This window comes from Pyxicephalus adspersus, chromosome 2, assembly GCF_032062135.1.
Source record: "Pyxicephalus adspersus chromosome 2, UCB_Pads_2.0, whole genome shotgun sequence".
NCBI classification, from domain to species: Eukaryota; Metazoa; Chordata; class Amphibia; order Anura; family Pyxicephalidae; genus Pyxicephalus; species Pyxicephalus adspersus.
The window spans coordinates 157,726,615-157,740,581 of NC_092859.1; positions in this window are offsets into that span (position 1 = coordinate 157,726,615).

Below are 13,967 nucleotides of genomic sequence, written 5' to 3' on the forward strand. Positions count from 1 at the left end.
CCAAGGGGCCCATCCAGGGCTGCCATGAATGCAAGGGCTACATTCAGGGCTGCCAGGAGAGCAAGGGCCCCCGGTCAGGAAAGCAGAAGGACTAGATGGGGCCGTTAGGATAGCAGGGCTTTCAAGAGAGCTGGGCCATCAGGTAATCTGGTCCAGCCAGGGTTGTCAAGAGATCGGAGCCCAGCCACAGACACCAAGAGTGACATCTGGGTCAGTCAGGAGGGCAGTTCCCCGCCAGAGCCAAAAGGAAATTGTGGGCATTGCCCAGCCAGGGCCACCAGGAGAGCAAGGGGCCCAGGCAGGTCCATTAGGATAGCAGGGGTGTCAGGCGAGTTTGGCCGTCAGGTAAACAGGGCCCAGCCATTGTTGTTAAGAGATTAGGGCCCAGCCAGAGTCACCTAACACTCAGGACATCTGGGCCAGTCAGAAGGGCAGTTCTCTGCCAGAGCCAAAAGGAAATTGTGGGCATTGCCCAGCCAGGGCCACCAGGAGACCAAGGGGCCCAGACAGGTCCATTTGGATATCAGGGCTGTCAGGAGAGTTTGGCTGTCAGGTAAACAGGGCCCAGCCAGGGTTCTTAAGAGATTAGGGCCCAGCCAGAGTCACCTAACAATCAGGACATCTGGGCCAGTTAGAAGAGCAGGACTGTACCAGAGCCAAAAGAACTTGGGGGGCATTGCCCAGCCAGGGCAGCCAAGGGGCCCGGACAGGTCCATTCAGGACTGTACTAGAGCCAAAAGAACTTGGGGGGCATTGCCCAGCCAGGGCTATTAGGAGTTCCGGGCCCAGCCAGTGCCCTGATATAGATATATATATATAACATTTCTTATGTTTTGGGTGATTTGTTTTCTGTAAGAATTGTTTGACAAATTCAGTTGGACCCCCAGAGCATGATGATCCAAAGCAGGGTTTCCTGAACTTTTTAACATGGGGGAACCCTTCAAATAACATTCAGGTCTTTAGGGAACTCCTTCTATAAATATTATATTCACAGCTCACAGTATATTAGTTTGGTGGTCAGTGGGAAGAATTCCTCTTACATTGCTGGCCATTGGGAAGAATGTCACCCTTACAGAAAGCCAAAAACATCATTGGGGTCACTTAAACTCCTTGGTGGTAAAGTGGTAACCCCGGGCCACACTTGGGGTAACTTAAAACATAAAAAATAAACACCTGGTCCCACCGGTGTCCTCCAGTGATCTGACCCCCGGTAACTATGCTGGCATTTCCCGGTGTCGTTGTTGCATGCAGGAGCACGGCGGGAATTTCAAATTATTTTTTATTAGATTCAATACAAAATAACTGTATTAAATGCAATACAAAGTAATCATTATAATATGTATATGTACAGTTGTATTACAGGTTTCAGTATTTTTATGCACCCTTGTTTTAACAGATGCTTTTTTATTTAAAGTTTATTAATAAATGTATTAAATATTGGACATATTTCGGTGAGTTATGCCTAAGAATTACAGGCCTATAATGTAAAATAAATTTTAATGAAAGACAATGCACCGCTTTTTGACATAAATCCAGACAGAAATGAACCGCCCAGGAGGTTAATCGGACCTGAGAGGTCCAAGCTTAATGTTGTGCTTTGTAGCAATGGTTACACAAAGGGCTTTAATTCTTAAGCTGACATTCCCTCAAATTACTTCTATTGAAACACATGGACCTGGAAGATTCCCACTAGGGAATGTTTACAGGAATGTTAGAATCCCTGTTTTATAAATAGAGCCCAAAGAAAAGGGGTGTTAAACTCTGGCCCCCAATTGTCTTTTTTTTTGGTCTCCAAAGGAATCCTTAATATGAACTGCAGCTGGCCCGCCACTACATTGAAATAGCGCCGCTACTACAATTCCCGGCATTACTTAACATCTATAGACCAGCGGGCTCTCTGACTATGCGTGGCCCCTCATTGGACTGTTTTATGGACACAAATAACGCCGGGATGTTTAGTAGCGGCACAATTTCAATGGGGGCCGCATCTGGTATTTCCAGCACTCCCCCTCAGCTGTACTTTTCCTTGCTACTCCAAGGCATGGACATGAATGGTTGGATTTTCATAGAAGAATATTGTTATTATTATTGTTAGTCTGTGCAAAAAGGTTACCACTGAAATTTAGCTCAGAAGGCTACAAATAGAGAAAGAGGCAGAAGATTTTTTCTTAAATAAAATTTAAAAAAAAAGTTATCCCTCTTTCTCTATTATAAGCTTGTTCAAGATTGAATGTGAAGCAAAACCTCCATATGAAAACGGTTTATATCTAATTAGAAGGAAACATTTCCTCAATTTTTTTAATAAATTTCAAAGTTGGCTCACGACTTTGTCTAAGTTTTTAATTTTGGCCCTCTGTGTGTTTGAGTTTGACACCCCTGCCATAGAATATAAAAATATAAATACAAAAACACTATATAGTCTCTTTTTTGGTCCTTCTCACATCTCCACACCTCCTGGTTGGAGAAACTCAAGGAAAAATGTATTCAAAGAAGAAAATGATCACCTAACCTGCTTCTAGAAAATATAAGGTTCAAAGCCAAGTAAATAAAAGGGGTTGAAATTTCCTAGATTGTAAGCTCTTCGGGGCAGGGTCCTCTCCTCCGGTGTCACTATCTATAGCTGTTTGTCATTTTCAACCCCTATTTAATGTACATCGCTGCGTAATATGTTGGCGCTATATAAATACTGTTAAATAATAATAACAAATCTGTGTAGGTTCTTGTCAGAAGAACAGTGTTTATGCCGATCGGGATTTAATAACAACTCTGCTCGTTACTACTAAATGTAAAAGTAATTAGGTGAATATTCATGTGTGAGCTGGAGAATTCGCTTTATGCTGTCTGACAAATTAAACTGCAATTAACCGCTGCAGCAGTAAGGCTAACGAATGTTGCTGGCACATTGTAAAACCCACTTAGGATCGGCATAAATAATGGGAAGAAACTTGTCTCACACTTCCAAGGCTTTAAAGTACAACTCCGGAGTTGTTGTGTTGAAACAAGATACCCCAGTGAAGGGTGCACATGGCCCATCACCATACTTCACCACTACCACCACCACACACTGTAGTTCTGGTGACATCAGGTATTAGAATTGCTGCTTTCATTCTGCATGTTGTTATTTTTTGTTGGCCACAATACAGAATACAACGTCATTGTGATTGGCCAGAGAGTAATGTACAATGCTGGATGACAGCCACGGGGCATTTGGGGACTATAATAGAAATGGTTCTTAGATACTGGGTTCTGCATAATGCACTTTCCAGAGCCCAATTTAATTTTAATGCAGTTCCATTTTTAAGAATCTATAAAATATGCATATAAATGGTTAGTAGTAGTGTTCTCCATTTGTATATTTAGATCTGAAGATCTAAATTTTGAACCCTATCCTGTTTTTCTTAGTGTGTGTACCCTTTGTTGTCATTGCATTTCACAGATGTGTTGTGAGTTCTCTCCGGGACTGGAAGTATTTATATGAATAAGGTCTTCCTCTATTCTTTTTTTGTGTTTGTTATTTGGTAAGAATATTAAAAAAACAATCCACAGTTGCACAGGTCTATATTGCAGAAAAAGACAGGCAATGTCCATTCTGCAATAACCCCTCCTACCTACCTGAGCGCTCTGGGTTTCTGGCAAAAAGTTGCACAGCAAAGCATCAGCTTTGGTTGCCAAAATACCCGGTATTCCCGGATTCACCTGCACATGCCAGGAATGAATGAACTTTGCACCTCTGCGGTAGTTACTGCGTTTGATCCTGGCCTGGCTGCAGGTCATCTACAAGAAGAGAACAAAGATGAAGTTGGCGGTGCCTGCCAGGGAATGGAGACAGGCTAGTATTGGGGTTTAATTCCACTTTAAAGCTAAACTAAGTTAAAAAAAAAATACCCTCTGCAGAGCCCTTAGAACCCTCCAGAGCTGTCCTTGTTTGGGTCCCGCGCTTTCCAGAAATCTGCTGTCATCCTGGCACAGAGGACGGGTACCTCCATCATTTTTGTTCTGGCTACATCACTGCACAGGTGAGAGATTGGTGACATATCCTGCTGTGAATGGGGAAAAAAAGAGTACTGATCTCATTGCACATGTGTGAGATCGGCATTTTGTTAACATTGAAGGAAAAAGCCCCTTATGCGCATGCTAGATGTCAGAGAATGAGCAGCCAGAAACCTCCTGGGATGCGTGATGTGGGTATCCCAGGAGGCTCTGCTCCCCCATTCTGTCTTTACAGTAGGGTTGTCTACCTTCTCTAGCTGAGGAGGGCTTTTCATACCCAGTGCAGTGCTCAACCCAGGAATTTTGTTGAGCAGGGTGGGAAGAAATTGTAGGCAGGTGGCATCCCCTGTATTATGACCCAATTCTTCAGTAGCCACATAAAAACAGCCGGGTGGTTACTGAAAAATGCCGGGTGGTGCGCCCAGCTAAAAGGGGCTGGGGAGAACACTGCAGTGCTATAGGCATTGCCTCTGCATTTGCCCCGCCACTGAAGCTGTGTCCTGTGCCTTCCCTGTATTCCCTGCACAGTCCTTTGTCCCAAACTTTATACATGACAGATTCCTGTCTGCCAGGTTTTATACACTGCAAACGTCCAATGGCTTAAAGTAAAACTAAACTTTCAAACTAAAAAATGGGGCCAGACAGGTTCTTTAAATAGGTCTTTAAAATAGAAGAGGTGTTTAGAAGATTGCAGAAGTGAGGGATTTTCTGTTAGGTCTTTAGAACAGAAAATTAAAGTAATTATCCCTAATTATCCCTATTGACACATCCAACAAAATATAAACTGATTTTAATCCTTTACTTTATTCTCAACTGAAAGTAACAGAATTGGTTATCTGTATAGTAATTTTGTTTTATTTATATAGCACCAACATATTATGCAGCGCTGTACATTAAATAGGGGTTTCAAACGACAGGAGGAGGAGAGGACTCTGCCCCAAAGAGCTTACAATTGTCATGTCACTAACTGTTCCTCAAAGGGTCTCACTATCTAATGTCCATACCAAAGTCATATTTTATTATCACAGTCTAAAGCCAATTATGCAGAGTAGCCAATTAACCTAACTGCATGTTTTTGGTATGTGGGAGGAAACCCACACAAACACAGGGAGAACATACAAACTCCATGCAGTGTCCTGGCTGAGATTCAAACCTGTGACCCAGCGCTGTGCCCTAACAATACCGTTAGGATTTGTTGTGGTTTCATACTTTTTTTGGCACGCAGAAGTATCTAATTCTTTTTGCAGTGGCTTGTTTAGGGTTCTAGCCATCATTATCCATTTCAGATTGGGCAGCTGCCAAGCAAGCAACACGAGGAGTATTTCACGCCATCTGTCAATCCATGTAGGAAGAGTTGGGAGTTCATTTGCAATTTTTTTTTTCATTGTTTATACTTTCAGTATGTAAATGACAACCAGTGAAACACTGATCGCCTTCTGTGTGTGTTTATATTTTAGAAAGACTCTGGGGACACTGCTCTGTTTTTAAAGAACTTCTGGAAGACAGAGGCACGCATTCATATGAAATAATAAATCATTAACTGTAACGCAACTTGTGTAAGTATTACATTTTGTTTCAGTACTATCTCCTCTGCTAGATTTAATAGGTACAAGCTAAAAAGTGGTTAATCTGTGCAGCATATACCAAGTTCAACTATGCTTTCAATGGACATAAAGCGGACCTAGATTGTAAGCTCTTCTGGACAGGGTCCTTTCCTCCTCCTGTGTCACTGTCTGTCATTTGCAACCCCCAAGTAAAACTTATCTTTTTTTTTTTTTTTTTTTTTTTTTTATTAAAACCTCCTCTTTTTCCGTCATTAGACTGTACTGGAGCACAGAGGATACCTATGTCATGTATCCCAGAAGGCTCTGGTGGCTTTTTCCCGCAATGAGTGGGTAAAAAAGCTAATCTCACGCATGCGCAGTGAGATTGGCATTTTTTTAAACAATTGTGTTTGGCTTTTTTTTTTTTACTTTCTCAAAAAAACAGGTAGTTAGTGAAGATCACGCCAAAGTAAGGCAAAATCCATCCTTGTTTGTCAGTAAAAGAAGTGTTTTACATTGATAAGGTATAGTGACAACTATAAAAGCTTGCACATGATATCCTATCAAGTTCTGTTTTCATTGATGCATAGTAAGTCAGGTTGAAAAAAAGACAAAAGTCCATCAAGTTCAACCACTAGGGAAATAAACATCCCAGATATAGTTGATATAGCTATGGACACAGTTGGTCCAGAGGAAGGCAAAAAAACACTGGTTCAATTTTCTCCAACGGGAAAAAAATCTTTCTTGATCCCATTAAGCAATCAGATGTTCTGTGGATCAACAGTCTGTTATCTTTACGTCATCTTTCAGGATGTTTTATTTTCTAACCAAAACTAAAAGATTTGCATGGCTGGGGGTATCAATTGGCATACAGGGTGATGGGATGTTCATTTCTAAAAAAACAGCAGCAGCTTTACTCAATCTGCTGCCCACTCAATGTACCCCTTTACGGTTAAAACTTTTGACATACCATCACTGCCGCCATAATGGTTTTGGCGAAAGCTTGGTGGTCATGCACTCCCATAGTAACTCAAGTCAAACATGGTAATGACATGGTTCCTTTTCCATGAATATGGACACCCTGGCTGGAATGCAGCTTCCCTACAACTTTTGATCACTCATTGTTGACACATAAATATATTAAGCTATTCACTGTTGCACATTGGGTCTGATTTATTAAAGCTCTCCAAGGCTAGAGAGGATACACTTTCATCAGTGAAGCTGGGTGATCCAGCAGACCTCGAATGGATCTGGACCAGAATTCAAAACATTTGCTAGGAAACAGCAAGTGGCTGAAGAAATCCATTCCAGGTTTGCTGGATCACCCAGCTTCACTGATGAAAGTGCACCCTCTCCAGCCTTGGAGAGCTTTAATAAATCAGCCCCATTGTTGTTTCTTAAAGCAGACAACCCTTTTAAATAAGGTAAAAATTATCTTCTTTTTTTTTGTTTAAAACCCCTTCTGTCTTTACCGTTGCAGTGGTAAAGACAGAATAGGAGTGCAGAGCTTCCTGGGATAACGACGCCACACATCACAGGAGGCTTCTGCCAGCAAAAGGGGCTTTTTCCCACATGGGAAAAAAACCCCGATCTCACATAGTCAGAAGAAGAAAGAAGACGGATGAAGATGGCGGCACCTGATGCGCCGGGACAAAGGAGGATTTTAGGGAGGCGCTGGACTTACCGAGGAAAGCTCCGAAGGTTACTGCAGAAGTAAAGGTAAGTGGGGTTTTTTATATTAAGTTCTGCTTCATATGTATGGGTAACTAAGGGGAAAAAAACTATTCCCCGGCATAATATATAGTGTAGCCAAGCCCTAATGGAATTGTATACAGTTCATTACAACAAACAGACAGGATATCAAAAATATTTTAGTTCCGCTTTAATTGACTCATATGAACATCACTTTCATTACTGACTGTTGTACTTAGCGACTGTAAGAATTGGATTGGATTGATTCTGGATATGTTTAATTGCTGTTTTTTACTAGGACCCAGTTAACATTAAACAGGTGTGAGATTGTTCTTGCATTAATATCATATTGGCATTGTCCAGCTATCTTTAAACTTTGCTATAGAAATAATACACTCTCCAATTTATGATGTATTGTATTTTGGGGAGTCAGTCATTGGACCTGCAGAAACAGAACAAGAGGGGGATATTCATTATTCATTATTCATTAGCCCAATGTATTTCTCATCGAAAAAAAAAAAAACTAAATATCCCCAGAATTAATATTCAGAACAAGACATTTACTGTGTTTCTCTATGCAAATGTTTACAAAAACCCCATTAACCTTATCAAATCCTCATGATAAAAGTATGGCTCCTTATGACGATATAAAATGAGCACACTGATATTTAAAGCTTTATCATTAACAATAAAAAAGATTTGGTGTTAACTACTTAATGTTGGGAAAAACAATCTAGGAAATGTTTCAGGGTACACATCACCCCACATGCTATACATGTTATAAACAGAATTACCCAAAGTTCTAAAGTGAAAGGGGGGTAACTGTTACCTGCACTTAGTCAGCACACAAGGATGAATAGGGCAGTCAATCATATCACCCCTAGAGAATAGTCCACTGCTAAAATGAGTTAATGTGAGATAGTTTTAAGCCTTTCAATGCCAAGATGTGTGGACACATCTCCAAGAACTCCAAAACAAGCTTTAGTGGCAAAATTCACCTTCAGCCCAAAGAGTTCCTTCTCACTTTTTTCTGCCACTGGAAGCCCTCATCTATACTTCTTTTAAGCTAAGGACATGACTGGACGGTGATCGGAGGAGCAGCACATTGATAAGCTCATCTCTCTGTCACTTTGCCCTCCCTTTATAATAATATCAGGTCAGCACATGAACCTATTGGCCCTTGTTCCCTTCTTCCTCCCAGGCTTTGATCATAATGTACAGGGAAGGCACGAAGCTGATAGAATTGCAAATTTAGGTACTTGCACTGCATGCATATAAACATACTGTGGGCAGTATGGTGGCTCAGTGGTTAGCACTCTGGCCTTTGCAGCATTGGATCCCTGGTTTGAATCTCAGCCAGGCCACTATCTGCATGGAGTTTGCAGGTTCTCCTTGTGATTACGTGGGGTACTCTGGTTTCCTCCCACATGCCAAAAAAACATGCAGTTAGGTATAATGACATATGACTATGATAGGGACATTAGATTGTGAGCTCTTTTGGGGGACAGCTCGTGACATGACTATGGACTTTGTACAGCGCTGTGTAATATGTTAGCGCTATATTAATACTGTGTATTAATAATACTTTTAATGATGTGTACGGCCTTATTACCACTATAAGATAATCTGTTGTGCATTTTACTGCAACACAACTTCTCTGTGCAGTCTCTGATGTCCTAAATAAGCATACAGCTACATGAAGTTAAATCTTTTATATTTGTTTAGGGTTCAGCTTTAAAGCATCACCTAAGAAAATCTGCAGAAGAAGCCTGACAATAGTTACTCATCATGCTAGATATACACGAAACTTTGCTCTTTTACAGAAGAAAGAAACCAATGAGTCTTCACATCTGACTCAATTGGTTTGGATGTCTGTGTTACCTGTCATTTGTTGCAGTTCAGTCTGCAGGCCACAGGTCAGGTCAGTAAAACCAAAGGACTAAATGGGCGCCTTGGACTTGCAGCTCACTCAGAAGTGTGTTGAGTTCTTTTCCCGGGACATGGTGGGTGGACCAGTAAGTACAAACATTCTCTTTTTAGGATTTTGTGTTTTAGTGCATCAATTGTTTCAAAGTCAATTTGTCTTCTTCTTATTAATATTATTATTATTATTAGCAGGATTTATATGGCACCAACATTTTACGCAGCCCTGTACATTTATTAGGGGTTGCAAATGACAAGAATACAGACAGACACAGGGATGCAGTATACAATAGGAGGGGATATGGATTGGTGAATGAGTAGTGAGGGTTTAAGAGAAAGAAGAAGACGGGTAGGTGAGGGTGAAGTGTTGGGTTTTAAGGGCTCTTTTAAAGTGGCAGAAAGTAGGAGCAAGTTGAATTGGACATGGAAGACCATTCCAAAAAGACGGGGCAGCTCTAGAAAAGAATTGGAGCTGTGCGTGTGACGAAGTTATGATTGAGGAAGTCATTGGTAGGTCATTAGAGGAGCGAAGAAAGGTCAGTGGGACAAGAACTGTAGGATTTGAAGGCAAAGCACAGGAGATGAATTTGAAGGTGAAATGGAAGCCAATAAAGAGAACTACAAAGAGAGGCAGCAAAAGAGGAGTGGCAGGAAGGCTGTGTATGGGGTATTTAGGTGGGAAGCCTGTGTATGGGGTAGGTAGGTGGGAGGGCTGTGTATGGGGTAAGTAGGTGGGTGAGAAGGAAAAGTAGGGGTAGATTTTGGAGATTTTGCGGAGTTGACAGTGACAGGACCTGGAAATGTTCCCCCTTTAATATCAATCATTAAGCTGCAGTTCTTCTCTGAGGACTTCTTATGTTCTAATAATAGCCCTCAATTAATGTAGGCTAGCTGGACGAATAGGAAATTATTTACCAACATAACACATGGTTACTTTCATGACGTAGATGACATCAAGGCTTCAGACTAATTCCATCCTATGGCGTGATGCTGGGATGCAGAATGCAAATGTTGCTAATATTGAGCGATATTGCCTATAAGCTAGAGAATGGTGACAACTCCAAAACACAGTGATGTAACCAGCTGTGTCTGTTCCACTTCCTGGCAGCAATAATGTGTTTAGAGGATCCACTGTCACATCAAAGCATCGACCTGCTCCCTAATTATCCATTAGCCTCTGTGCCAGCGTCATTTGCAGGGTTAAGCTAAAGCATTCCTTCTCCTTTTATATTACTAATCAAGTAACATACACGTTGAGATTACCCAGAGTGTAAAAACATGTTTCTATAATTCTTACCTGCTATGCAATTTTAACCCATATATACAATATCTTCAGGGAATGTGTTTACCTAGATTAGGTGACAAGTTACACATAGGTTGTGTTTTATCACTTAAAACTGCTCCAGTTCTTCAGGTAGGGCAATTAACATTGTTTTATGTTATGTTTACAGACTGATCTACTTGCAGGAACCCCTAAAAGATATACTGAGCTAATTGTTTTTTTATCTTTTAAGCTTATACCCAGAAAAATAGGATCCACAACAAAAATAAGGTGGACCACCTCAATAATAACAAACAATACAAGGTTCACCAGCACACTTACCAGCCAGTCTGGAAAACACTGCCCCAACTATTTATGTTAAAGCCGAAATTAACCTGCTATACTCACCTCTCCTCGTTTTATCACAGCCACCACCATCTTCTCACCTTATCCCTTCTGCAATCTGATCTTTGGCCATTTTGATGCCAGGATGACATAACTTGAAAACTCCCAAGTTCGCTCAGCACCTGCAAAAAAACTGACATTGCTCAATATCCCTAGCTACCAAGGATGAGCTGTGCATGTGCAGCTTAGTGAATTTCGACAGATGGGCTGTTTTCAGACAGGTAAAAATAATTGCAGAAAAGATGTCGCCTGTCCCTTTCTGCAATAGGGACCTGTCTGATATATCCAGTTTATCACCAATAGAGAACGAGTTAATGGTTTAATGACACATCAATAAATTAATGAAAATAGTATTCTGAACAAGACCATGTGAAGGCTTTTAAAGACTATTTGTGTTAATGTCTATTCATTGCTCTATATGTATTGCTTAGAAAGGATATCTAACAGGTTAGAGTTGGGGGCCACACTTTATCGAGGGCTCTTAACAAGGCAGTGTGGCTTACCTGGCATGTGCAGGTGAATCTGGGAATGCCAGGTATCTTGGCAATCAAAGCTAAAGCTGTGCAAACCAGTTTTTTGCCAGAAGCCCATGACAATCAAGCAGGTAGGACAGATTATTACAGGAGAGACGTCACCTGTCACCCTTTCTACAATAATGACCTGTCCAATTGTGGATTCTTAAAAGCTCTAGAGGGATTAAGGGCTCGGTGAAAGTAAAGGTAAGATATTGTTTTTTACTTTAGTTCCACTTTAAGGAGATAGATGACAGCCTCCAGGCACATCAGCTCCAATCTATTAATTTTCATATAAATCTGATTTGTTTAGATTTTGTGACCACACATTATAGAAGTGCTTTGGTGGGGTCTTGTGGCTGCTAATTTAGACCACATTCTGTCAGAGTTCCTTTATTCTATTACATGAAAAATTGTATCCAGCAATAGAATTTTTAACATGTTAAACACCCCCTGAAAAGTTGTTTCCCTGAACAAGAAAAATGAATGCAGCAACCACATCTAAGGACCGGTAAGCTGCAATATATAGCATTTTTAGTTCTTAAGTTTAGATATATTACAATAATACAAGGATGTAAGGTGTACTTCTATATCAGGAAGCACTGCCATTCCCTTTTTGCCTCAACTACAGTGGGATGTTCTGCCCATTGGTTGCAGTTTTGTGTTCCAAGGTCAGTCCAAGTGAGCAGCACACTTACCTACAATACAGTTTGATTTGGTCCAGCCTAGAAAATATGATTCCTTTATAGGATTTATAGCTGTACCAGAGGTTGACCAATTGGTCAACATGGCGGACATTCCCTTGAGTTCCCCTCGAGCTCCCTTGAGTTTGGATGCCTTCTACAAAACCCACCATCTGGGATCTTTAAACCAACCTGAACATAGAACACAGTTATCATTCATTACAGAGCAGAGCCTTTATTAAAGAATTTTAGTGAGTAGCCAAAATGCACAGACAACCCCAGGCAGTGTCCCACCATAGAAGAGAGCGCTTGGCCTATTCTCGCTTGCAAAAGTAGATGATTTCTAGAAGTTAGTGCTCCGGAGCTTGCAGCTTCCTTGTTTCCCTTTAGCTGTGTTTTCCCGCTCGGCATCCCCTGCACTGAGACTGCACAGCTAAGGGGGATTTGGAGCTGTGCTTGCAGCTGATTAACAGATTGGTTCCTGAGCAATCCCATGCTGCTATTGGCTGCTGGGTCCTTATAGCCTCTCTGCTCTCAGATTCTAGTTCCAGAGTTTGCTGGGCTATCTGTGCTGGAGAGATGGTTGTGTGATTTTCTGTTGCTCACCATTGCCTGTTTCCTGACTCATTGTTTGTAATCCGCCTGGATCGACCTCTGCCTGTGACCCCCGACTCTGCTTGTGCCTAATCCCTCTGTACCTCATTTGGTGGACAGATCACCTGTGTATGATGTTGGCTTTGTACTGGATTTGCCTGGTAGTTCTTGTACTGCTTTATCAGTTGGCCCTCGGGTCTGCTGCCAGCCCATCCCCAGACACCATCCTTTTGCACAGTAAGTCCTGCGGGCAACTGTGTGCTGGGAGACGCTACCAGTCTCCTGAGGCTTAATGATGGCTTACTAAAGGTGAAGACTGCGGCGTTAGATTGGGGGTACTGGGGTGAATACTGGTATTGACCAGGACCTTACACTGCCTTTGTCCAAAAACAGTATTACAATAAACTGCAGACCTCCTTATTTTTATATCAAAAAATGTTTTCACATTCATTGCATCAGGCAAATAAAAATTAAATGTTGTGTTTGTGTTGATCCAGTAGTTTGTTAGGCTGGTTAGAGTTATATTAATGGTATACTTTAAAAGGTAGGAAGGTTGCTGTTTACTGAAGTGGGAATTGTGGAGCATTTGAACACTTTGCCTACATCTGCGTAGGCTGTAAGCTCAACTCCCTGGGGAACAAGTGATATGTTAATACTGCAAAAACATTAGAGGAAGTTCCATAACCCCCCTTTTTTTGTATATCACAACAGTTAAGTGATCATATTGCAGTAAGAAAACAGATACCCTGCGTTCAGATTTCCTGTACACCACAGTTGGTACAAAACCCTCATCATCTTGCAATCGGGTTTCTGAATCAGCAGTAGCTCCAGTACTTCTTGTATGATTCAGCCTCTCACAGCTCTGGTACTGATTGTATGATTCAGCTTCTCTCTGCAGTACTGAATGTACTGTACATGCTCTCACTGTACTCCAGTAACAGTTATTTTGGTCATGCATTGGTTGTCTCATGTTTGAGGAGGATATATATAGATGAAGCCATGTCTGACTGATTCCACTATACTGTAACCATCATTCACCTATCCCCGTTCCATTGCAGAGAGCCGCCATTATTCTTCATCACTTTCTGAAGTCATGCTGGGTTGATGTAACTTCTACAGAGGTGTACGGACGTTCATTCATTCCTGGCAAATCCAAGGGCAGCTGGGAATGCTGGGTTTCCCTGTCAGCCAATGCTGAGCTGCACAGCTCAGCAAAATTTGACAGCTGGCCAGCGATCAGACAGGTAAGGACAGTTATTGCAGGTTATTTTTAAGCATTAACCACCTGCCTGAATTGCAAAAGTTTAAACTGGGATTTTATGTCCACTGTAAGGTATATCTGCCATGAAAAAAAAATCACAAT